An 11,676-nucleotide genomic window follows, 5' to 3' on the forward strand; every position below is an offset into this window, starting at 1 on the left:
TCCACCCCAGAGAATTCTTTTCCATTTTAGGGGGAGACAGGAGGAAAACTTCAACATATTTACAATAGTCATAAATAGCACAGTAGGTGAAAAAAAAAATTCTAGAGAGAAAATAGACAGGATCCTGAAAGATCTATTTGTAGAAAGTCTTGCTAACAAGCCAGAAGCCAGAGCTTTAAGATCACTCATGTAAATACCTCCCAGGATGTCTTCCCTGATTAAGGATGTGTGAGGGTTATTGAGTTTTGAATTAGATGCACTTTAATAAAACAGTAGAATGTTCTTATCTGATTGCACCTGTATTGATTGTGTTAAAGAGGTCTATCCTTGGATCAGGGTCAATGATTTTACATAAACTTACTAGGACTCAGACTGGGGATTCATTTTTGGATTCTTGCAGGCTATCCAATTTGTTAGATTTCAGTAATCTAAGGAATTTAAGAGCATGCCTCTTGTTGAAGAATTTTTTTTTTTGCTTGTGTTATATTTTGCTTGACCTCCCCAATTACATACGCCACTGAATTATCTTTTAATGACTTGCATTAAATAACATGATTTGTTTCAATTGTTTTTAAAGTTGAAGAAGTGTTTTTTACAAATGTTAAATGCATAGTTAAGTATCACGTATGGAAGTTAGCTAGACATCTACACAAAGTGGCATGCACAATTCAAAATGAAAATGCATAATGTGTTCAAATGTTCAATCAATATACATTCAACAATAGTAAACTTCAGATTACTAGTTATGTTGTTTCTGATGCCTTCTAGAAAACCAATATGTACAAGTAAACTCATGGGTAACCTCCTACTTATTAGTACTGTAAACCTCAATTCTGCAAGGAAAGACACTAACTGAGCTGAAGTTTGGCACATTTTCAATTGCCAAATGTATAACATTGTATAATGCTATAATATAATTTAATAAATAAAATATGTAAAATGAAGGCATTAACAAAGACATCTTTGAAGATTTTCCTGAATTGCAGAGATATTTTTGACATACTTTTTAGATTTTACAAATAAAACAAAACCAACACCTCATATTAGAATTAATTAATTCTTTCATTCAACATTTTTTTTTCTAGATACTACTATGCTCTGTCACTGTTATAGGAATTGGGATCATGATGGTGAATTAGAGAGATGGAATCTTTATGGAGCCAATGAGTAAGTGCAAATGACAGATAAGAATAAGTAAACAAAGAGAAATGTACAACTTCAGACAAGAGGGGGACACCTATGCCCAGCAGAGTCATGGAAAGATGGAGGCAAGAGTGGGGATTTCTGGATGGTAAGAGTGCGGTCATCCTCTTGGGGGAACTAAGAGATTAACAGCAACATAGCTGAAGAGAAGGAAAGGAAAATGTGAAAACGTGTGGGAGAAAAATCAGCAAGGATGGATACCAGGTGTATACATGGGTTTACTATGTCTTAGAAACATCATGGCTAAGAAGGAGTGAATGAAGAAAGCCCAGAGCATAAAACACCACAAAGGACACACTGAGGACCTTTGATTTTATTTAAGAGTGTTGGAAATCGACTTTGTTATTTAAGTAGGGGACTAATGTGTTCTCATTTGTGATTTAAGATATCACACTGGCTGCTGTATGGAGCATGAATTGGTAAGTGCATGAGTAGAAGCAGCAAGATAAATACAAAGCATGTCAAGCACTGCTAATACCTACTCAAACCTCTTCCCCTTTACATACTTAATAAAAGAATTCAGCATTGCTTCTGGGCAACAGTGTGACCACCTTGGCAACTATGTTCACCTGTCCTCTCTCAGGTGGGAGTTGCTGGTGATGTGTAAACAGAAGCTGTCATGAATTTGCTGGACATGGAGACAAGCATGTGGTATGCATCCTACATCCTTCTTGGTTCTTGCTGGGTGTGGTCAGCGATGTGACTCTGATGGCAGGTGGGAATGAGGCATGTGGCTTGGACCACAGGGTACCTCTAGAATGGCAGAGCAAGAAGCCAGAGGATGCCTGCTTTTGGAATTCTGTGTGAAAGCACGAGCTCCCACTTCCCCGGGGTTTATAGTGGGTAGATCAAATTCTGACCAATTCAGTGGATGACCATGGTTCCATGAGACACGAGGATACTTGGATTGGGCACAGTGCAGAAGGTGGGGATAGATGGACGTCAGAGTTTATTTTGAAGGTAGAATCATGAATAATTAGCCAATCTGAATCTCTGGGATGAATATGGACTGTGAGAGAAAGAGGTGAACTGTGATAGCTTCTAGAACTTTGGCCTGAATTACTGGTTGGATTGTAGGCATGGATTGACCAAACCAGCTCTGTGCATATAATTACCAAGGGACAGCTTTGTGATGAAAGTATGAGCAACTTACCTATAAATCACTTCCATTTTTTTTCAGTAAAAACAGGGTCCTCAGCTGAGAGTGAGATGCTGGTGGCATCGGACCCTTGAGGAGAGAGGGCAGGTGCAGAGCAGACATCTGGGAGCAGAGGTGAGTGAATGGAACTGGGGATGTGTACTGACATAATCTTCCCAACACCAGCTGAATCATGAGATATTTTTTCCAGGCCGCATTCAATTTATCTGGGCACAGAGTTAACAGAGTTGGATCTAACCAAAATGGTGGTTTTACTTAGAGAGTGCAGTGGAGGGTTGGAGGGGCCAGTGCCCCAAGGATGTATTGGGGAGTCACCACAGTGATGGACCACGCCACCTAAACTGGCTGGGTGGGTGAAGGAGAGGAAGTGGGATGGATGCTGGGAAGGGTGGCATACATGCATGAGGGGGTTCAGTTTAGATGAAATCATATTGGCATCAAAGTACCCGAGTAAGTGAGCTGGAAAGATGAGAGCTTGGGTCAGAGATGCTTTAATTAAAGATTTGGTAGGGAGTGTGGCTACTGGTAATAATAAGTACAAGAAACGGTGGCAGAAATGGATGGCAGCAGTGGGAGGAGGAGACTGTATTGGAGGTGAGGGGATTGAGGGGCAGTGTGTATTTGATGGTATTTTACCTGGATATGAAAGTCACCAGAGATGATGAACAATGCATTGCTGGTGTGGGGGGAGAGAGGGAGAGAAGCAGGAATGGGGGGAGGGGGAAGGTGTGGGCACTGAACTAGGCCGGGGAGGAAGACAGATGATGCATGTCAACAAGGACAGGTAGCACTTGGCATAATGTAATGACGTGTCCTTCAGGCACCCTGGTGGGCTACTCTGCTTGGTTTTTCTTGTTTGTTTTATGGAAGAGACAGGAAGTGATCAGGAAAGAGAAAGGAGGACACCACTTCATCTTGAGGCCCTATAGTCTACATCACATGGGAGGCAGCCATCACCTGAGAGAGTTGCAGGAAGAACTCTGGGTTCAGGGGGAAGTTAGATCTGTGTCAGAGCAGGAAGGTGATACGTGGATAACTAGATTCCACACAGAGAATACCATGGAGGCCAACACCTGGACTATTCTTCAGACCAGAACATATGGAAAGCATCTTTATTGTGGAGGGTGGGATCAGGGCGTGAGGGAAGGAGAGAATGCTCCCTATTGTTGCTTCATTAGTAGGTACACCTGATGCCAAAGCTCTGAGGATCGTCCAGTTCCCATTTCCTCTCAGAGAACATATGTGAAAGTCAAAATTGGACAAGTTTGGTCAGGCGATCTGTTGAACTAGCCCTACCCTAAACCTTCCCTATGGTTGAGAGGAAAGGTCAGTGATTGTCACACATGGACATTGTAGTGTTTTCTCTTAGGAAATGTCCAGATGCAGAGTGGTATGTCCTTTTAGCTTTCATTCCTAAAGCATGACACTGGATATGCTTGATGTTCTTACCAAATCTAGAAATCTATAACTTCAAGCTATTCTTGGAGTATAGTACATCAAAATGAGGTTTTGGGGACAGAAATTCTAAGACCCAAAAATGTGGACACCAACCCTCCTTGAGCTGTGCCTCTCCTACACACACACACACACACACACACACACACACACACACACATTCTCCCCCTGCCTACTTTATGTGGGTCATTCAAACCTCATTGAACCCTCTCTTTTATGCTCTATGGGTGCCCTCCATGCTCATTCCTATTAGGTAGTTACAAGATTGTGTCATCTGTATTCTTGTCTTTTTACTAGATGTGAAGTTTGCTATCCTTTCTCTTTGTGTCTCCAGGACTCAACATTGGTAAGCTCTTGGGAAATGCTTCTTGCGTAAAGTAGAATAAATAAGTGAATGCCTTGAGATACATCACACAAGTAGGAGACATGATTCTGTTTTCAGGAGCCCAGACATAGCCACAAGGACAGAGTTTCTGCCATTCTCCATACGGCCAACTGTATTTGCCTTCTTCTTCTCCGCACAAGCCAAGCTTGGTGGAGGCCAAGGAAATGGATGGCCATTGCCATGGCTGGGACAGTATTTTTCATACCAGCTGTCATTTACCCAGGCAAGGGGGACCATGGGAGCATCCATCCATCACATGCAGAGAAACATCATGCAAGAAACTCGCAGACATTTCTTGATCCACTTAGTCATTGGTGACCTCTTCACTCTGCCTGCCTCAAAGAATCAAAGGATGAAAAATAAGCATATTTCAGTGATGCCACTTACACATTTCAAGAATGTTCTCCAATAGGCTCTTCAAAAGACAAAGGAGCACCTAAGTGTATCATTGAAGCTAAAGAGCACAGAACAGCATCACCAGTCAAGGCCGCCCGCAGGGACATTCCTCCGCAGTACCTGTGCAAGCGAGGGCCACACACAGACCCGAATCATCCTGCAAGGGGAGGCGACCTTCAGGGATCTTGGCCTCCATAGATAATGACTCAACGTAGTCAACGGCACTTTGTCCCAAGGCCAGAATCCCCTGAATCAGGGAACTAAGGAAAAATTTGAAGATACAATTAAAACAAACCACAAAGAATTAAGAAAAAAAGGTTTGCCTGTGAGCAAGACAAAGAGGGGGTTTTGTTTCATAGTTTCGTGGCTGTCAGAAGGAGACCACAGAGCGTCTGCCCACATCTGAGTATAGGCACATGTCACACTCCAAAGCCACGTGCAGATGGCAACCCAAATCCCACAGCCACAAACCTGCTGAGGAAAGGCAGTGGCGCTGGCTGGTGTGATTCTTGTGCCAACTGTGCATTTGGGAGCTACTGTGGGAAGAAGCTCTAGATTCAGCGCTGGCTTAGCATTTACAGATGGGGGTCCTGGGAGCTGTGACAGACCCCCACCATGCCTTGGACCGCCTCGGCCTGGACCCAGGGCCAGCAAACATGCCAGCAGGAGAGGGCGACCTGCTTCCAAGATTCAGTGGTAACGTGAACACACAGAAGTGTTTCCAGGGAAATGGGCGAAGGAGGAAGAGAGGCTCATTTGTCCGTGGTGGTGGTGGTGGGGCGGGGGGGGACAGAGTCCTTGGGGCCTGAATAGTTGCTGTTGGCTGTGAATAGTGACCATTGACAGGCTGAGGAAACACAAGATCCTTCTTGCATCTCAATTTTGGGTCCTGATTCCAGACACAAAAACTGTTTGGGGAACCACTACTGATCCTTGCCAAAATTTTTATTGGTTTGTGGTGAGATCAGAAATAAATGACAGTGTAGAGTTTTGGTTGCTTTTTTTTTTTTTTTTTTTGAAAAGCCAAATAGATTCATAATTTCATCTTATTTTCTCTAGTTAACCGTCTTTCCCTTTTTAATGTTAAGATGTTTTTTCTCTTTCATGATTTTAATGATATATATGAGGAGAAAGCCACATCCATCTGGTCTGACTTAGAATGTTCTTGTTGGCACATTGTGAGCTGGGCAGCCCTTCCAAACCTCTGCTTGCTTTGGAGGTTGGAGCTGGGCAGGAGACCACCCCTGGAGAAGAGCAGCCACTGCTCCAGAGGGCAGTCTTGACTCTTGCATTGAAAACTTTAGCACAAAGGATGAATACCTACCATTTGCTTCGATGTGGGGGAACTAGAGGGTATTATGCTGAGTGAAATAAGTCAAATAGAGAAAGACAATATCATATGGTTTCACTCATAGAATATAAGAAATAGTGAAAGTGACCATAAGGGAAGGAGGGGAAAGCGAGTGGGGAAAAATTAGAGAAGGAGACAAACCATGAGAAACTCCTAACTCTGGGAAACAAAGGGTTGCAGAAGGGGATGAGGGTGGGGGATGGGGTAACTGGGTGATGGGCATTGAGGAGGGCATGTGATGGGATGACAACTGGATGTTTTGCTATATGTTGGCAAAATGAATTTAAATAAAGTATTTTTTTCAAAAAAAAAGAAAACTTTCGGTAGAATATGGAATTACAGTAACATTATGTGTCGATGATACTTTAATTTAAAAAAAAAAAAGATGGAATAAAAACTTTCAGCAAAAATTCCAACAATACCCAAGAGCCTGGAAGGAAGTTCTGTTGTGCAACTTGCCCTGCTGTGTGAGTGAGCAAGTGTCCCAGACCCTCTCTTTCACCTCCTCCCACCCTGGAGGCATTTCATAAATCAGCAGAACTCCAAGGGTTCCTCCAAACATACCCCAGGGAGCCCAGAGGCTCCGCTATCAGGGCAGGGCACTGGCACCCCTAAGTGGAATGAAAACCTCAAGGTCAGAGAGGCAGGTTTGCCTCCTTTATCCTTCCCAGAATGTAAGTCATCCCAAGATACAGTTCTAAGAACAGAACAGAAGATACATCTGCTCGTTACTCATAAAAGCAGGGCATTATGAATGACTCATGATTAGTGTCTTTTTTTTTTTTTTTTTCAGAAAATGGTCTCCCGAAGACTCCCTCTCTCTGGAAGTCTCTTTGCAGGCATCCTTCTGCTTCAGATTTTTAGAACATCTTGCCCTTCATCCACCCCTGCTTTTTCTTGTTTTCTTTCCTTTTTTAACCTTGCTAACCCTAGACACCTTCCTTCTCCAATTGGAAGCACTGGTGGTAGAGAAATTTACTGAAAAGCTGCGTGATGGAGTCCAGAGAGCCACAATCTGGTCCTCACAATAGATTCTTTGATCTTAGTCATTTTGGGGGCTTACTCTCTGCTGAAATGATCTCTAGTAATTCTTTCAGCTCTACGCATCTGACCGAGGATGGGTCCAAGGCAAATGTGTTTTCTTTGTCCGTGATCACCGGAATGCTCCCAGAATCTGGCTGGAGCTAGTGTGTGCTTGGATGGGATTCCGTTCAGCCATTTATTCATTCACTTATCCCTTCACATTCACTCGGTCAACTGCTTATTTATCAAATATTATTGAACAACTACCCCCTGTGCATAACAACATACAAAACTGGAATGGGAATTGTTGCCTTCTCTGCACACAGGCTGGCTTTCTCCTCTCCTCTGTCGAGTCTTCATTCACTTTTTCCAAACTTTTCCCAACCGTGCTTTGTTCAGACTTCAGTTGTGAGATTTATGATGCTGTTATTTTTAATCGTTTCCAAGTCTGCCTCCCTGACTATAACGTGAGCTCCTGAGGTAGGGACTGGGTCTTAGCATTCCCCATGCCAACAGTTAACTTTAAGTCATGCTTACTAAGTTCTAGGTGTTATGCTAGCCAGTTTACATAATATGAAGTCATTTAAACCTGGCAGTTAGCCCACCATTTATTTATTATTGTCATCCTCACCATATAGATAAAAAATTGAGGCTCAAAGAGTTTAAGTAATTTACCCAAGTCTACATAGATAGTAAGTGATAGAGACAGGATTCAAACCCAGTAGAGTGGTCCTTAATTCCACACAGTAAGCATTATTTATTGGGCCTGTATGCAGCCTTACCATTTATTGAACAAATTGAAGAAGTGACAATACCCATTGGCCTCATAAGAATGTTGAGGTGACATAATATGCAACAATTATGCCCAATATATAATACACCCAAAAAGCAGAAAATTTGTGGTGATCTTCAGATTCTGAAATCCTATTTTCTTGCATAAGCTTAATAGTGTATATCTATATTTATTGTATAATATCTCACATTATATTAATTACATAACTCTTTGGGAACATTCCATGATAAACTCTTCCACTGAACTGAACATATTTCTTATCTCCTGAGCCCTGCTCTAATTCTCCTTCCAAATCAGTCTGCTAAGTTTAACTTGTAAATACATTTACTTTCTTCGTCCAGGTTTTAGTCAGAGGGAAAAAAAATTGCAATTAGGTTGAAAATTCGTGATTTTAGAAATGAGAAATAAATCTCAAGGTGTAGACTTGATTGAAAATATTTCAATGAATAAGTGGACAAATTAAAAACTGTGCTTTCAGCCCTTATTATTCACTGAATATTGACCAAATAAATGTTGAACCGTGGGCTGTTCACAGATTAATTTGCCAGTTCAATGTGCAAGGTCCTTTGAGGTTTTCTCAAGCTGGACTCAGTCCTCAGTTAATTTCATTACAGTTTGAAGAGACCAGATAAAAAGGAAGATGAATGATATGTGAAATTAGTATTTTCCCCCTCCAGGGCTAATCTACAAATCAGATATTATCAATTTTTTATCCCATTCCCAAATCAAATAATTTCAGAGACTCCATACTGGCTGAGTTTGAAACAGAAATCCCCAGTGACCTGAGACTCACAGCTGTGGTTGACTTGCTCCTTCCTCAAGTTAGAAGCAGATTCATTAATTGGGACTTAGACTCCAGCCCGGCTCCCAGGCGAGGGGAGGGGTGGCCCGGGAGCCTGGCAACTGCCCACAGGCCTGGAAGAGCTAGATCCAAATACATCAGTACTTCTTTTTAAAAGATACAATAGGAACTTGTGAAGATTCCTTTTTTATTGGTCATTTAATTCTCCTCTCTTTCAAGACATTCTTCAGTAATGTGGTCCTCTTAGCATCTTAAATCCCTCGCAGGCTGTGACAAAGACACCATTCAGGGTTCTGCTGAGCCAAGCTCTGTGATATCACAAACACAGGAACTGGGAAGCCACAGCATGTTCCCAAGGAAAGACTCACAGCCACAGAGTTGGCAGAGGGCAGCCACCGTTTCAAGAAGAGAAGCTGGCATGAATATATTTGAAACAAAAGGCCGAGTGAGGCCGGGCCCATTTTCCACGGAGAATAGAAAGCTATAATCAACAAAACCACCTAGTTCTGTTTTCTTCCACTCCTCTTTCCTCTCATCTTCCCGCCAGCATTACTGAATTAGCCCTGCCACTGTCTGTGGTACAAATCCTGTGAGTCACAGAAATGTGACGTTCCTGGGAAATGCGAAGCGTGACTCGATGGGTCATCCACCATAGATGCTGCTTTGACTGGCAAGCTAACCGAGAAGGCAAATATGCATTTTGTCTACTGAAAAACTGATTTTTATATGCAGATGACGTATCCTTGAGACCCAAAGTATTGTATCGTTCAACAGCGATAACATCATTACAGTACTATGGGCTGTCTACATCCTTCCCCCTCAAAACAAAGCAAACAAATATGTGAGGAAGGCTGAATGAGCTGTAATGATCCCCCCAAATCAAGAAACTTTAAGAAATAATTTGCTTCATCTCCATTATCAGTGAATGAACCCAGAAGTCCTCGATGATCAATAAACCACTCTGCTATTTAAATCATTTTACCAAGAGAATATAACAAAATCTGCCTCCCAATATCTAGAACAAAGATATTTGGAGGCCTAATACCCTTCGGTATTACATTTTTGTTTAGTGTATATTGCGTATTGTTACCAGATAATACAACTGTTAAGTAGCATTGTTACAGTAACTCAAACTGGGCCTCTTCAATTATACTTGTTCAACAATGAAGAATCCTTAGCATCTCTCCCACAGGATAAAAGCAAATTGTAGAAATTCTTTTCCTCTAATGGCAATATTCAACAAAAGGCCATTGCTTTTGAAAGTCCAATTTAATTAAGGTCTTTGAGAAGCGGTGGACATTTTGCAATTTCACTTAAAGCCCAAAACCGTGGCAGAGTATTTGACTTATGAACAATGTTAACAAAGCCCAGAAAGCTGGCATTAAGGTCTCCAAATTTTCTTTTGCTCATTTAAAGCGAAGTTCTGGGGAAGCAAGGCGGTGGTTCTCTCCTCCCTCGGTCAGCGAGCCCACAGTCCTCCCTCATCAGGTCGTTGAGTTTGTGGCTTTTATAAAATCCCTCCCTGAAGCTATTTCCAACCAGGCTGTTCTCTCTAAAGATGTCTACGGCTTTCCCTGAAGAGCACCCATGGGAGGAAATTGGCACTGTGGTTGGCTGTTGTCCCTCCTAGAGACGGTGGGCATTAGTTCTGTCCAGCTGCTCCATCGAGTCCTAAAACTCCTGACTGAGGTGGTTATTCTGAGGTTGAGTTATTCTGGCCCCAACAGGTCACCCTTACCACCTGCCTCCAATTGTCCCTCACCTGCTCGTGTGCTAACTCCCAGCAGAATGATATGCCGTGTTACAAAAGATCAACAGGAAAAGTTCTGTTATCCTGTTCTTTCTCTGTGTGTGACCCCAGGAAGGAGCATTAATCTCTCTGATTTTCAGTGTCTCATTCCTTTAAGGGCTACAACAGAATCCACTCCCCTCATCATAGGGGCATCTTGAGGCTTAAAGGAGATCATGCTTGTTAAGCACTCAACCGAGCACCTTGCACAGAAAGAGATGTTAGCATAGCTGTTATTTTGGAGACTCAAGATACAAGAATAAAAACCTCGGGAAAGCAACAAGAAGAGAAAAATGATGAGTGAGCTACAGGACGGAAATAGATGAAAACCCACAATTACAAAAAGGTTTGTCATCAACTAGTCATCCCGCTCTGTGAAAAGCTATGCAGAAAGGATGCTCGCCCTCATTACCGCTGCAGTCCGTGTTCCAAGACGGCACCTTCAATTCATTTAGAATAACATGGAGTGTAAATAAAGAAATGTTGGATGTCGAGAATGTGTCTATAATCTGGGAGGAAGAGTCATTTGTCGGTCTGCTCTCCCTGCTAGGTGTGTTTTGCATACATTTTCATAATCGTGACAAAATGTGGTCAGTCCCAGCTTGAGGCAGGTGCCCAGAGATAATGAATGCCCGACTGAGCATTGCACAACGTGCTTGGCAGCAGCCCTGCCCAGCCTCGTGTGCACCCACAATTCGAGGAGGACAACAGTGGCAGAGACAGACAGCCACGGGAAGACATGAAGCTCTGAGTTGGCATGAGGTTGACAAGCCATGTATGTGATGGGAAGATTTCAATGTCAATGTATTTCATGCAGTGGTGAGCTTATAACTGAAGGCCAAAGGGCTAGATATTCAGACTCAGGAAAAAAGGAGAAAGAGGAGACTAGCATTTTCTGATGAGCCCAGAGTCCTCTGTGAGGATGATTCCCCACAGTGAGTGCTAGGGAAAGGATAAGGTGTGGCTCAGGGTTCAACCTCCCCTCACTCCTGCTCCAGAGGAACTGCAAAGACAGTGCTGTCAAAGGGATCAAGAGTGAGTCTGTGACATGACTGGCGTGTTGGTGTTTACCAGTCCTGCCTTCTCCACTGGGCTTGAGCCAGCTATGATGGGAAATTAATGGGAACAAGATGGACCCATTTAAAAGACTCTACAGGAAAGAAAAAAGTGGCCACGGACCTCAGGAAATTTGAGCACAATTGATCAAGCCATCACTCTAACACCTAAATTTTCCACTAAAACATCCTCATCTGGGAACCATACCTGATAGTGAACTATCTGGGGCTGGTCGTCAAGAGTCAATATACATAGGGAGCTCAG

Source organism: Vulpes vulpes, chromosome 1 (genome assembly GCF_048418805.1).
Source record: "Vulpes vulpes isolate BD-2025 chromosome 1, VulVul3, whole genome shotgun sequence".
In the NCBI taxonomy this organism is placed as follows: Eukaryota; Metazoa; Chordata; class Mammalia; order Carnivora; family Canidae; genus Vulpes; species Vulpes vulpes.